General features: G+C 39.8%; 1 protein-coding gene across 1 annotated transcript in view; it reads left to right on the forward strand.

Moving 5' to 3' along the window:
* Positions 1-12564, forward strand: part of SLC9A9 (solute carrier family 9 member A9) — a 648823-nt gene that overhangs the window by 21066 nt on the left and 615193 nt on the right. The window lies entirely within an intron of this gene.

Here is a 12564-nt window from a genome sequence, read left to right on the forward strand (position 1 = left end):
GTGTGTGGATCAGTCTTTGTAATAAGTGAATTTGTGTTTAACAACACATATGCATGCTAAGAATCAGGATCTTGCGTGACTTCTTCTAGCTTCTTTTGTGTCAGAACTGAGAACTTCCTTGAAATTATGGAATTGCATTTTATCACTTTTATTCCATACAGATTTAGTTTTCTTTTAAAATACACTTTTTCCCCCCTCCATTCTGAGAGATCTGGGGCAGGAGGGGAGATACATGACCTGCCATTTTTCCTCATTCAAGAAGGGTAATTTTTAGTATTTTTTTTCACACTGTCTCCCAACTAGCAAATTTCTAGATTAACTTCCTCCTAGCACTTGGTAAGGGCTCTGGAAAGTCAAACTGATTATAATACTAGCCTAAATCATGCTTAGGGAAGTGAAGCAAAGCACAAGAGAGAAAATTAAATAATGTTTCTGAAGTAAACAGGAGCAACTTCTAGATCTTTGACTTTCTTGAGTGATCTCTTCTGTGAGATTCTTTCTATTCTCGTGAATAATGGAAAGTAATCCATCTAGTCAAGGCTATGGTTTTTCCTGTGATCATGTATGGATGTGAGAGTTGGACTGTGAAGAAGGCTGAGTGCCGAAGAATTGACGCTTTTGAACTGTGGTGTTGGAGAAGACTCTTGAGAGTCCCTTGGACTGCAAGGAGATCAACCTGGGGATTGCTTTGGAAGGAATGATGCTAAAGCTGAGGCTCCAGTACTTTGGCAACCTCATGCGAAGAGTTGACTCATTGGAGAAGACTTTGATGCTGGGAGGGATTGGGGGCAGGAAGAGAAGGGGACAACCGAGGATGAGATGGCTGGATGGCATCACTGACTCAATGGACGCGACTCTGAGTGAACTCCGGGAGTTGGTGATGGACAGGGAGGCCTGGGGTGTTGTGATTCATGGGGTCGCAAAGAGTCAGACATGACTGAGCGACTGAACTGAACTGAATCTATCTTGAAATAAATAATTTTTTAAAGTGACCTTGTTAGCAGCATAGAATTTAAACACCCTTGTCTGTTTAATTTTCTTTGTACCAGAATTTAACTTATTTCCCTTCTCACTCTCTTATCTGTTTTTATCTGCATTTCTAAGCAGCACTATTTCTTCAAAGGGGTTTGAGTTCCACCCCCCACAAAGGTGCTGATAATTATCTCTGTCATCATAGCAATTTGTTTTCCAACAGGACTCCCTGCGAGCACCTGTTCAGAAATTCTGTTATGGTGTTACTGACATATTGATTTTTATCAACAGCTAATTACAGTGTTTGCTTTTAAAAAATTAAGGCAAGAGATGGAGAAAAATATGGAGCCTTCTTGGTTTTTCCTGTTGGTTGGATTTTGAGTTCTCACATGAAATGTTGAATTGACTTTGAATGGTGCAAGTATTTTATAGACTAACTTCTAAAGCATGTGACTTATTGAATCACAATTAGCATTTATTCCTCTGAACATTCCAGGCTGGCCATGGGCAGCTCAATACCCAGGGTAGATCCCCAAGTCCCTTGCTGGTGGAACAAGGAGCATTTGATACACTTACCTTATTAGACAACTTTAAGTAGAAACGATGTTTTTAATAAATGGCCAGAGTATATTTTAGCACACATTTGTTGCTTATGTGCTAATGTTGGGGGACCCTACTTAGTCTGTGAAAATGAAATGCTCATAGTCTGTCTTCCTTACTGAGAATCCTCCACTGCATGCAGTTATTCATTATGAATCAAGCAATTGCTCAGTCTATGTCAGATGCAAAAGAATTCCAAAATGAGTCCAATTTTTGAAAGGTTTAACATGGAGTTACAGAGGTAACATGGAATAATGGGGGAAAAAATTCAGGACCAGAAAGACCTGTCATCTATCTTTAGTAAGTTCTTTGAACTTCCTAAGCTCCAACTTTCTTATTTGTAAGGTGAGTAGATTAGAACTATTTTGCAGGTTGTTTCAATGTTTAAGTGAGATGATGTATAGAAAGTGCCTGACTGCCATAGGCCTTTTATACTGCGTGGCTCTCACTGCCTTGTTATACTTCTAATTCCACCACCAATACCATCACCACTGTATGACCTTAAGACCAGTGCTACCATTGCTACTTCTAGATAGTATTTGAATGCTTAATGTATTCCAGCGATTAACGGGATATATGTTTCTTCCTCATTTATTTAATATCTTTGGCGGAGATAATACCAACATATAATATATGTTAGTATATGTTTCAGTTCTAAATTATATAGACTATGAGTTTCTTAAAACTTTACAGATTAGTTGTCATAGATATTTAAGCTTGTTAGGGAGGCTTCCTGGAGGAGGTGGCACTTGAGAGGGCTTTCAAAGGTGGGGGTGGCTTGGATAGGCAGCAGGATAGAGTTCAGAAAGATCTGGGCAGGATTGGAGGATGAGACTGCAGGAAGTGGTTCACTAGGTGAGAAGGGAAGAGGGCCTCATGGATTCTTTGGGTCAATAGAATCTGCTTGATTTATAGGAGGAGTGTGAAGAGAAGAATCTAAGATTCCAGGGTTTCAGGCCCAGCTGGGAGAATATGAGGGTCCCAGGGTAGTGGGAAGGGAGAGAAAGATTTGTGGAAGAGGGTGGGTGAAGATGACCTGCGGATCTGCAGTTAGAGAGAGATCATCTAATTCAGAGCAAGAAAAAGACCTGATTTCCTTATGTTGAACTCCATCATTTAATAGAGAAGTAAATGAACTTGAGCACTAAAATTGATTCAGTGCTTTACTCGGTGATTTTCAAATTTGTCTGAAATTTGGAATCACTGGAAGCTTCAAAAAATTCTGATGCTTGTATTCTGTCCTTGGAGTTGGTGATTTTACTGGTTTGGGGTGTAGCCTGAGCACTGGAAATTTTGGAAGATCACCAGATGAGTCTAATGCACAGGCAAGTTTTGGAACCACTTATTTAGGTTCTATGTTATGTTTGGGTGAATATAGAGAGGAAATAAATGCCACATTTCTGCTTCTTCTCACTTCCACTGCTGCAGATCTAGCACTTTTCTCACGTCAGGACTTCTACACATGTTGCTCTTAGCATATGTTGTCTAAATTGGTCTTCTGCTCTTTGGATGTCAGGCTACTTCCTATTCCTGGAATCTTGAAATGCCATCTCTTCAGAGAGGGCTTGTCCTGTGATTTTCTCACATTGCATCCCCTCTCTCTCTCTTGCCCTCTCTTTTGTTTCAAAGTACTTTTAGTACCAACTGAAATATTATATGTATTTTCTTGCTTATTAATTATAATTCTTACATCATTTGATGTCCACTAGACTGTATACTTCACAAAGCAGGGTCCGTGCCTTTTTTTATTGACCAATGTGTCCCCAAAGCCTACCATAGAGCCTAGTGCATACTGCTGCTAAATAAATCGTTTGTGAATGGATGAATGGATGGAGGAATCTGAGTGCTTGGTAGAGTATATATAGCTGGAATATTTGGAAGATATCATCTTGGAGTTGGTAGGAGAATGTCCTAGACACTTAATGGTTGAAGAGACTAAGATATTATATAATCCTAGTTGTATTCGTATAGATATAAATTCATATACAGAGAAATTACATGGTGGGCCCAGGGTCCCAGTAAATATATTACTGGTCAGAGGCAGAACTGAGGTCCATAGGACTTTACTCTGAGTACTGAGTAGTTTATCAAATTGCATGCCACTGGACAGGCTCCAGAGTGGCCTTGTGGACAGAGAAGGGCTGAGGCCTGAACAATCTGACATTGAGATGCGTGGGGGGAGATGAGGACCAGTACTGGAAAGGGCAGATTTACAGAATTGCAGAAATAGGTCCAGCACCAGGGTGTCACAGAAGCCATTGGCGTGGCTCCACTGGGTCCTTTTTCTTTGTGGTACAGATTAAAAGGAGTACTTGGCCTTTGTTTCTAAAAGTTACAGGATGAGGAAATGAGTTTTACTCTCAGAATGCAGTTTAGGGGCTTGGATGAAATTTCTGACTTCAGGATTTGAAGAGGCTGGAATAAATTCCTGTGCTATATAATCATCTCTTGGAATACCAATAAAAGCACATGTATTTCTGGGATGGTTAGGCCTTGACGTGCTTGGAAACAGCACTGGGCTTGATGGCTCCCTGGGTTTCTTCCAATAATATGGTATAAAACTGGAAAATAGGAGAGCTGTTGGCATCTATATAAGCAGCAGTGTACTGTGCTTTCATACCACATTGTAAACATATAAAATTTTTAAGAATTACCATATGCCAAGCTTCTTTTGTTCATGCTCAATACAGATAAAAGTGTAGAGAAGAAAAAATATTTTCACTTAAAGATGTGTGAGAACAGTATTTTTCTATATATTACGAGCAGCTGATGATCTCAAAACAACCTTCTGAGAGACTAAAACTAGAATTATGTTGATTTATATCTATTCGGTTGACATTTCCAGAACTATTTTTCAAATTGTTCTGTGGATCCACTATATCCTTTAGTAATTTTAACTGAGTGGGGCCTATATTCTATTACATAATATCTTTACAGACATTAATTTGTTACAGAATATTTAGGAATACAAAAATGTCTACTAAGTATTTTCTGAATTTAATATCAATAGGAAGTTAAAACTTGTTTTTGAAAAAAGAACTTTCTTTTTTCATTCATTCCTTCAACACAAATGAACTGATTTCCATCAGTTTTGATTCTAAATAGGAATGATCTCAAGGAGTTTATTAGTAAATCTGGGGGAAATGCAGCATATGACAAGACACAGGACAGCTAGCTATCAAAGGAGTGGGTCAAATACCATAGACGTTCAGAGGGGGTGATATTATTTCTTGTTAGGGTGATAGGCTAAGCACCGAAGAATTTATACTTTTGAACTGTGGTGTTGAAGAAGACTCTTGAGAGTCCCTTGGACAGCAAGGAGATCAACCCAGTCAATCCTAAAGGAAATTAACCCTGAATATTCATTGGAAAGACTGATGCTGAAACTGAAGCTCCAATACTTTGGCCACCTGATGCGAAGAGCTAACTCATTAGAAAAGACCCTGATGCTGGGAAAGATTGAAGGCAGGAAGAGAAGGGGATGACGGAGGATGAGATGGTTGGATGACATTACTGATGCAATGGACATGAGTTTGAGCAAGCTCTGGGAGATGGTGAAGGATAGGGAAGCCTGGTGTGCTGCAGTCCATGGTGTCACAAAGAGTCGGACATGACTGAGTGACCGAACAACAACAAAGGGTGATAGGAATGATTTTGAGGAAAGATAGCTGATTGACTCTGATAGTGATATATGTAGTGTTTGGAGGTTGGAGAGTCATTCCAAGCATGGGTAGAGAAAGGAGTAGAGAATATTCTGAGAAAGAAAGTCATTTCTAAGTTGTTGAAGTATGGAAGATCAATGAAACATAGGGTGGGAAAAGGGCAGAGTCTGGCTACAGAATCACTTAAATCACGGCTGAGTAATGCCCACTGTATTTGTAGTCAGTGGAAGAGTGCAGTGTTGACAAAAGCAAAGAGATAGTTAGGCTGCTGTGTACAAGGTAGAGAGTGAAAGCAGAGGGACAGCTAAGTTTTAAGATCGAATGGTAACCGAGGGGCAGATAGAAGAGAAACAAGGAAGGAAGACACTGTAAAGTTTAGATCAGTTGGGCATGAGGAGGAAGGATGAAGAGCTAATTCTGCTGCTGTGTCTTGTGGGTTCATAGAAAGTTGCAGGACAGAAGTGGGTACCTTAGAAGTTAAAGGAAGGAGCTGTTTTATAGTGAAAAATCACAAATATGGTTTAAAACTATGATGAATGAATCAATCAGTCTCATTTATTTATTTTTCATTGATTTAACACATTATGTTTTTCTACATTGAGTTGGAAAGGTCAGCAGACCATTTGGCTAGAAAAGTTTTGCAGACCTAGTAGATTTTGAAAAAGTTGTCAGCACAGTTAAATTTATACTTCCTATAATTTATGAATCAGTTGACTGTAGTGTGAAAAGTCAAAGGAAACCCCAGTGAAAAGTTTGCCAAGCCTTCACTTCCTGCGTGACAAATGACACTATCATTTGGTAAAGAAAGTTATTTTAGGGCAAGTTAAACTACCAAGCAATCTGTCTTGTCTATTGTTTCAATAAAGAGAATTGTCAGGCACATAGGTCACACTGAAGCTATTATCAATGGTGCTGATAGTACTGTGTATTTTTGAGATATTTTAAGGAAGTCCTTATAGCAGTAACATAACAGTAATTATATAACCTTATAAAATTATATGACCGTATAACAGTAATTATATGACTTTAAAAAATAACTTTGTATGTGTAGTATTAAAACATCATTGTCTGATTTTTTTCTCACTGTCCAACTTTTTCTGAAGATCGTTTTGACCGTTTGTGGTTCAGAGTCTTAATTCTCACATATTTATTTGTAAACTATTTCTGTTCTTTCCAGTCTTTCTTTTTACTTGACTATTCTGGCTGCAGAGTCCAGAAGGCAAAACTCTTCTGCTAACAGGAACAGCTTGATCAGAAAGAATCATTAGACCATGAGATAATATGTGCACTTAGTGCTGGGACACTTTGGGGGAGGATAAAGAAAAGACAGGAAAGGAATGTCTAAAACTGTTCTAGCCACAATGAGAGAAGCAAGTGTCATGATAAATCAGCACCTGGGGTTTGGGGAAACACTTATAGAATACTATCAATTATTTCTTCACTCTGTAGAGATCAGGGATTCATGATCTATGTTTCTCTATCATGACCAGTTTTGATTCTTACACATGAGATGGTCTCAGGGAATCTCAAGTTTGGCAGTGCATGGGATGAGTCTCTTTGGATAGACTTAGATACTTTTATCGCAAACCTTCCTTAAGAGATCTATTGTTAACAAAGAAACCTAACATTTTTAATTCGTTTTATCTATTTTCTTCCACCTTTGTTCAACTTTCTTTGTAGAATTTTGGCCTGAAGACTCAGTATTCCGTTTAACTTTTTCCAGTTCTATTGAGATAAATTAACATATAAGATTATGTTAGTTTAACATAATGATTTTATATAGCTACATAGATATCTATAGGGCTTCCTGGGTGGTGCTAGTGGTAAAGAACTCATCTGCCAATGCAGGAGATCTAAGAGACAGGAGTTCAATCCCCTGGAGAAGGAAATGGCAACCCACTCCAGTATTCTTGCCTGGGAAATGCCATGGACAGAGGAGCCTGGTGGGTTACAGTCCACAGGGTCACAAAGATTTGGACACAACTGGAGGGACTTAGCATGCACGCACGCATGCATATATATCTATGTGTGGTCAAATGCAAAATGATTATCACAATAAGTTTAGTTAACCTTCATCAATTCATGTAATTACAGATTTTTTGTATTGAGAACTTTTAAGTTCTTAGCAACTTTTGAATATACAATACAATGTTATTAACTATAGTCACCATGCTGTACATTATATCCTCAGGATTTATTTATTTTATAACTGGGAATTTCTATCTTTTGACCACCTTCAACCATTTTTCCATCCCTCTTCTCTCACCTCTGGCAACAGTCAATCTGCTCTCTGTTTCTATAGTTCTTTTTAGACTCCAAGTAAGTGAGATGATATAGTTTTGCCTTTCTCTATCTTATTTCACTTAGCATGATGTTCTCAAGTTCCATCCGTGTTATTGCACATGGCAGAGTTTCCTGCTTTTGCATGGCTGAATAATTCTATTGCATGTTAATCCAATTATCCATCAATGGACACCGGTTATTTCCATGTCTTGGTTATTGTAAATAATGAGACAGTGAACACAGGATTGCCGTTCTCTCTACAAGATTGTAATTTCAACTTGGGGGGATCTATTCTCAGAAGTGGGATTGCCGGATCATAATGTAGTCCTACTTTTCACTTTTTTTGAGAAACCACCATACTGTTTTCCTTGCTGGCTGCACCCATTTACTTTCCCATAAACAATGTGCAAGTGTTCCTTTTTCTATTCCACATCCTGTGGAATAGAAAGGTAACACCTGTTACCTTTTGTCTTTTCTATGACAGGCATTTTAACAACTGTAAGATGATATCTCCTATTTCTTTGTGCTTCTGACTTGCATTTCCTTGATTTAGTCATTGAACAAACATTTTCTTTATTCATTTAGTCATTCAACAACTATTTACTGGACACTATTCATATGCTAAGTACTCATTTTAAGTGATGCAGATACAATAGTGAACAAGACAAAGCCCTCACTCTCATGGCCCTTAGATCCTAAGGGGGAGCTAGACAAGGTACAGTTCAGTATAAGTATTTATAATCTAATGTCAGGAGAAGACATGCGCTATGAAGCTAGGTTAACAACATGAGAAGATGGCAAGAGAAGTGTATTTAGATATGCTTTGCAGGGAAGCCCTCATTGAAACGGTGAAGTTGGAGTCTAGATCTGAATGAATTTGGGAGTAAGCCACACAGAGATCAGAAAGAAGAGAACCAAACTAAATAATAGAAGATGTATTTACTTTCTTGAGGTCAGTTTTTCCCTTTGCCAGTTCTTTGCTGTATTTTTCATGAATATCCAAGATCATTTTGTCTATAATAGAAGTTCCGGAAAAATTCTAGTCATTGTGACTGAGAAAGGTGGAGGAGAAGTAGAGAGATGTCAGCTTGGAAAGGGCAGTGAAAATACAGAAAATGCAGAAATAACAGGAACGTCATGCCCCAAAGGCTGGCAGTCTTGACCTAACATCCAGGCCGCTTTTGCAGTCTTGCCTTCAGAATGCATAGTCCAGATATGAAGGAGTTGTTTTGTGACAGTTTAGTTGTAACCTGGAGCACTCCAAATGCGAGACTGGTAATTACCCTTGTTGTTGTTTAGTTGCTAAGTCAAGTCTGACTCTTTTGTGACCTCGTGGACTGTAGCCCACCAGGCTCCTCTGTCCATGGGATTTCCCAAGCAAGAATACCAGAGTGGGTTGCCATTTCCTTCTCCAGGGGATCTTCCTGACCCAGTAATTGAACCCATGTCTCCTGCATTAGCAGGCAGGTTCTTTACCATTGAGCCACCAGGGAAGCCCAAGAATAACCCTAGACAGCTCTGTTAGACAGAGTTTGGATTAAGTCTTTGCCACCTGGAATGCAGCTTGGCTTTTTCACACAGTGATATGGACACGGCACTCAAAAATCCTCCTGACTTCCTTTCTTCTTCTTCACAGATCATCACACATCATCACTCAGTGTTCTAAGGAAGCTGACTACTGGGACATTTATTTGTGACATGATTGAATTCCAACCAGATGTCCAATTTTATTTCTTAACAAAAAACCTAGCTATTCAAATAACGTAAAAGTTGCTGGTGGCAGTGATCTCTTGGATGTCATGTGATTAGAGCACAGATTGTACTGATGTCTCTCACACTCACTCTTGGTTAGCAAAGACAATGAGTCATGTGGAAGTCGATGGGTAGGATGAACACTGGCATTGGTGCACTTCCTAATGTGACAAAACTTGATAAGAGGAGAGTGGCTATGGAGTAAAGGGAAAGCGTCTCAGGTTCTGGACTTTGAGCCCAAGAAGGTATCCCTGACCACCGTGGGGAGAAACAACTGATATGCCCACCCATCTCCCAGTCAGTCCTTCCTCCCGACTGATGCCTGGTTTTGGACCATCTCAGGTCATCCATTTGCCTAGTTCCAGAAAGGTCTTAGTGGCATCACAGACACCTTTTTAGGAACGACAGGAGCCAGCATGGCGGACCACAACATGGACTAGCATTTGGGGATGTTGAGTAGCCATCCACTTAGATATCAAAGTTCCCTGGTAGCTCAGATGGTAAAGAATCTGCCTGTAGTGCAGGAGACCAGATTCGATCCCTGGGTCAGGAGGATCCCCTGAAGAAGGGAATGGCTACCCATTCAAAGGATAGGTTTCCAAATCTATTTTAGGGGGTTGTGGGTGACTGGGGGCTCTAAAGCTATTCTATTTCCTTGTCCTACTCAGTTCAAGATCATGGTGAAACATGTTCCGTGAGAGGCAATCTTTAAAAACTGACTTAAAACTTGTTATTTGATAATATTTTCTGTATTTACTAATGTTTTATATTTATTGTGTGTTACTTCCCTCGTGGCTCAGATAGTAAAGCGTCTGTCTACAATGCGGGAGACCCGGGTTCGATCCCTGGGTTGGGAAGATCCCCTGGAGAAGGAAATGGCAATCCATTCCAGGGCTATTTCCTGGAAAATCCCATGGACAGAGGAGCCTGGTAGGCTACAGTCCATGGGGTCGCAAAGAGTCGGACATGACTGATCGATTTCACTCACTCACTCACTATCTCAGAACAAAATATTCCTCATAAGTGACCTTTCCAAAAAGCCCCAAAATATTATTCTTATAAATATCAACACATACATGATAGGAACTGGCATGTATGAGACAGCATAATATGGTAAGAGCCCCATTCTGCAATCAAAATACTTGGGTTTAAACCTCTGGTCTACCTTTAACCTGCTGGGTGATCTTCAGCATCTGACTTAATCCTTGATGCCTTTGTTTTGTCAAATGAGGCAGTACTAGTACCAGCCTCAAAAAGTTATTATGAGAACTAAATGAAATAATTCATATAACCAGCTAATGTGCTTTAGCATTAATAAATCCTCAGTAAATATTACTTGTTATTATTGAGCATCAGGTACTTGCCAAGTAATTTAAAACACTGATTTCCAAACTTTGATATGTGCATCAGTTAAACTATTGAGGATGTGTACCTTATATTTGCCCATTTATTTGTAAATGACATGCGAGTGCTATTGTACAATGTATTGTGTATATTATAAAGTGAAAGTGTTAGTCACTCAGTCATGTCTGACTCTTTATGACTACATGGTCTGTAGCCCACCAGGCTCCTCTGTCCATGGAATTCTCCAGGCACGCATACTGGAGTGGGTAGCCATTTCCTTCTCCAGGCAATCTTCCCAACTCAGGGACTGAACCCCATCTCCTGCATTACAGTCAGATTCTTTACCATTAGCGCCACCTAGGAAGCTCAGGTAATATTGCTATGAGAAAAGAGTATCAAACTACAATTTTTCAAAGGATGAGAAAAAATATAAAAAGTTTTTGCACACTTAAGTGGATCATCTGGTTCACTTCGTAACGTATGTACACCTCAACTTAAAGAGCAATAAACAGGTCATATTTTATTAAAATTTTATTTTTACTTTATTTTTGATATTTTTCTTGAAAAATTTTGCTTTTTTCTGAAATCTCACTGTATTCTGAGTCTCAGCAGCACCGATATGCACATGGGCTCTAGGCCTGAGGCAGGGATGCTTTTAGGGGTTGTTAGCTTTGTGGAAACATTCAGACCCACCCCAGGAGACCCCACATTACTATACTTCAGTATCTAGTTCTAGCATCTTAAGGCTCCAGCTGATGTTCTCCCACTATATCTTAGCTCAGCTGTAAATTAATATTTATGTCTATGATGTTGGGTTACTGTCTGTCTTCTCACTAGACTTCAGGAGGGCAGGGACCAGCTCTGTCCACGGTCCATTGTGTTCCCAGCTCACAGCAGCGTGCCTGGCACCTGGCTGATACTCTGTGGACCCTGGCAAGTGAGTGGATGATATAATGAAGTATCCGTCTCTGCTTGTCAGTTGCTACTTCTCACTGCCGCTCTGTCCTGTCTTTGCTGTTGGCCATTTTATTCCCAAGCATCTGTCTCAGATTTCTCCTCAGAGTGAAGTACCAGGGCTCTGTGACAGTTGTTTTGCTACTCAGACAGTTGAATTGTTGGCAGTCTTTTTTTTTTTTTTTTTTTTGGTGGTTGTTTATTCATTATTGCGTTATGATTGCTTAACAATGTTGTGTTGCTTTCTGCTGTACAGTGAAGTGAATCAGCCATATGTATACATATAGTCACCCCCCTCTTGAGCCTCCCTTATCTCCTCCCCCATATCACCCCTCTAGGTCACAGCAGGATCCCACTAGCTGTCTGCTTTACGCACAATATTGTGTATGTCAATCCCCATCTCCGCGTTTATACCCCAGTCCCAACCCTCCATGCCCACGCATCTGTTCTCTGCATCTGTGTCTCTATTGCTGCCCTGCAAATGGGTTCCTCTGTACCATTTTTGTCTAGATCCCATATGTATGTGTTAATATATGATATTTTTCTCTTTTCTGACTTACATCACTCTGTATGACAGACTCTAGGTCCATCCATATCTCTACAAATGACCTGATTCCATTCCTTTTAGTTGGTGGCCTTATCTCCAAATAATTGATCAAGGATAGAGGGAGAGGGAGACAAGGAGCTGAGCACAGGAGAGACAAACAGAGAAGGAGGGAAAAAGGGAGGGAGAAAAAGAGATTCCTCGTGAAGACTTATAGGATGAGTATATACAACTTAAAATGGATCTTTCAGTTCCTTTCCTGTTTGCTTTATTCCTTCTAAACCATTAAACTTAGGCAAGACTGCACATTTATCATTGCCGGTCTCACACAAGTAATTATATAAGGTTCCATCCAACTGCGTTTCCTGGTTCTTCTCTAAGGTCATTAAGAAGCTCCTCATTAGTAGCTTACACAGCCCGAAGGCAGGGTAAACAGAAGTGGCACAGAGGGCT

The sequence above is a fragment of the Budorcas taxicolor genome, chromosome 1 (assembly GCF_023091745.1).
Source record: "Budorcas taxicolor isolate Tak-1 chromosome 1, Takin1.1, whole genome shotgun sequence".
NCBI classification, from domain to species: Eukaryota; Metazoa; Chordata; class Mammalia; order Artiodactyla; family Bovidae; genus Budorcas; species Budorcas taxicolor.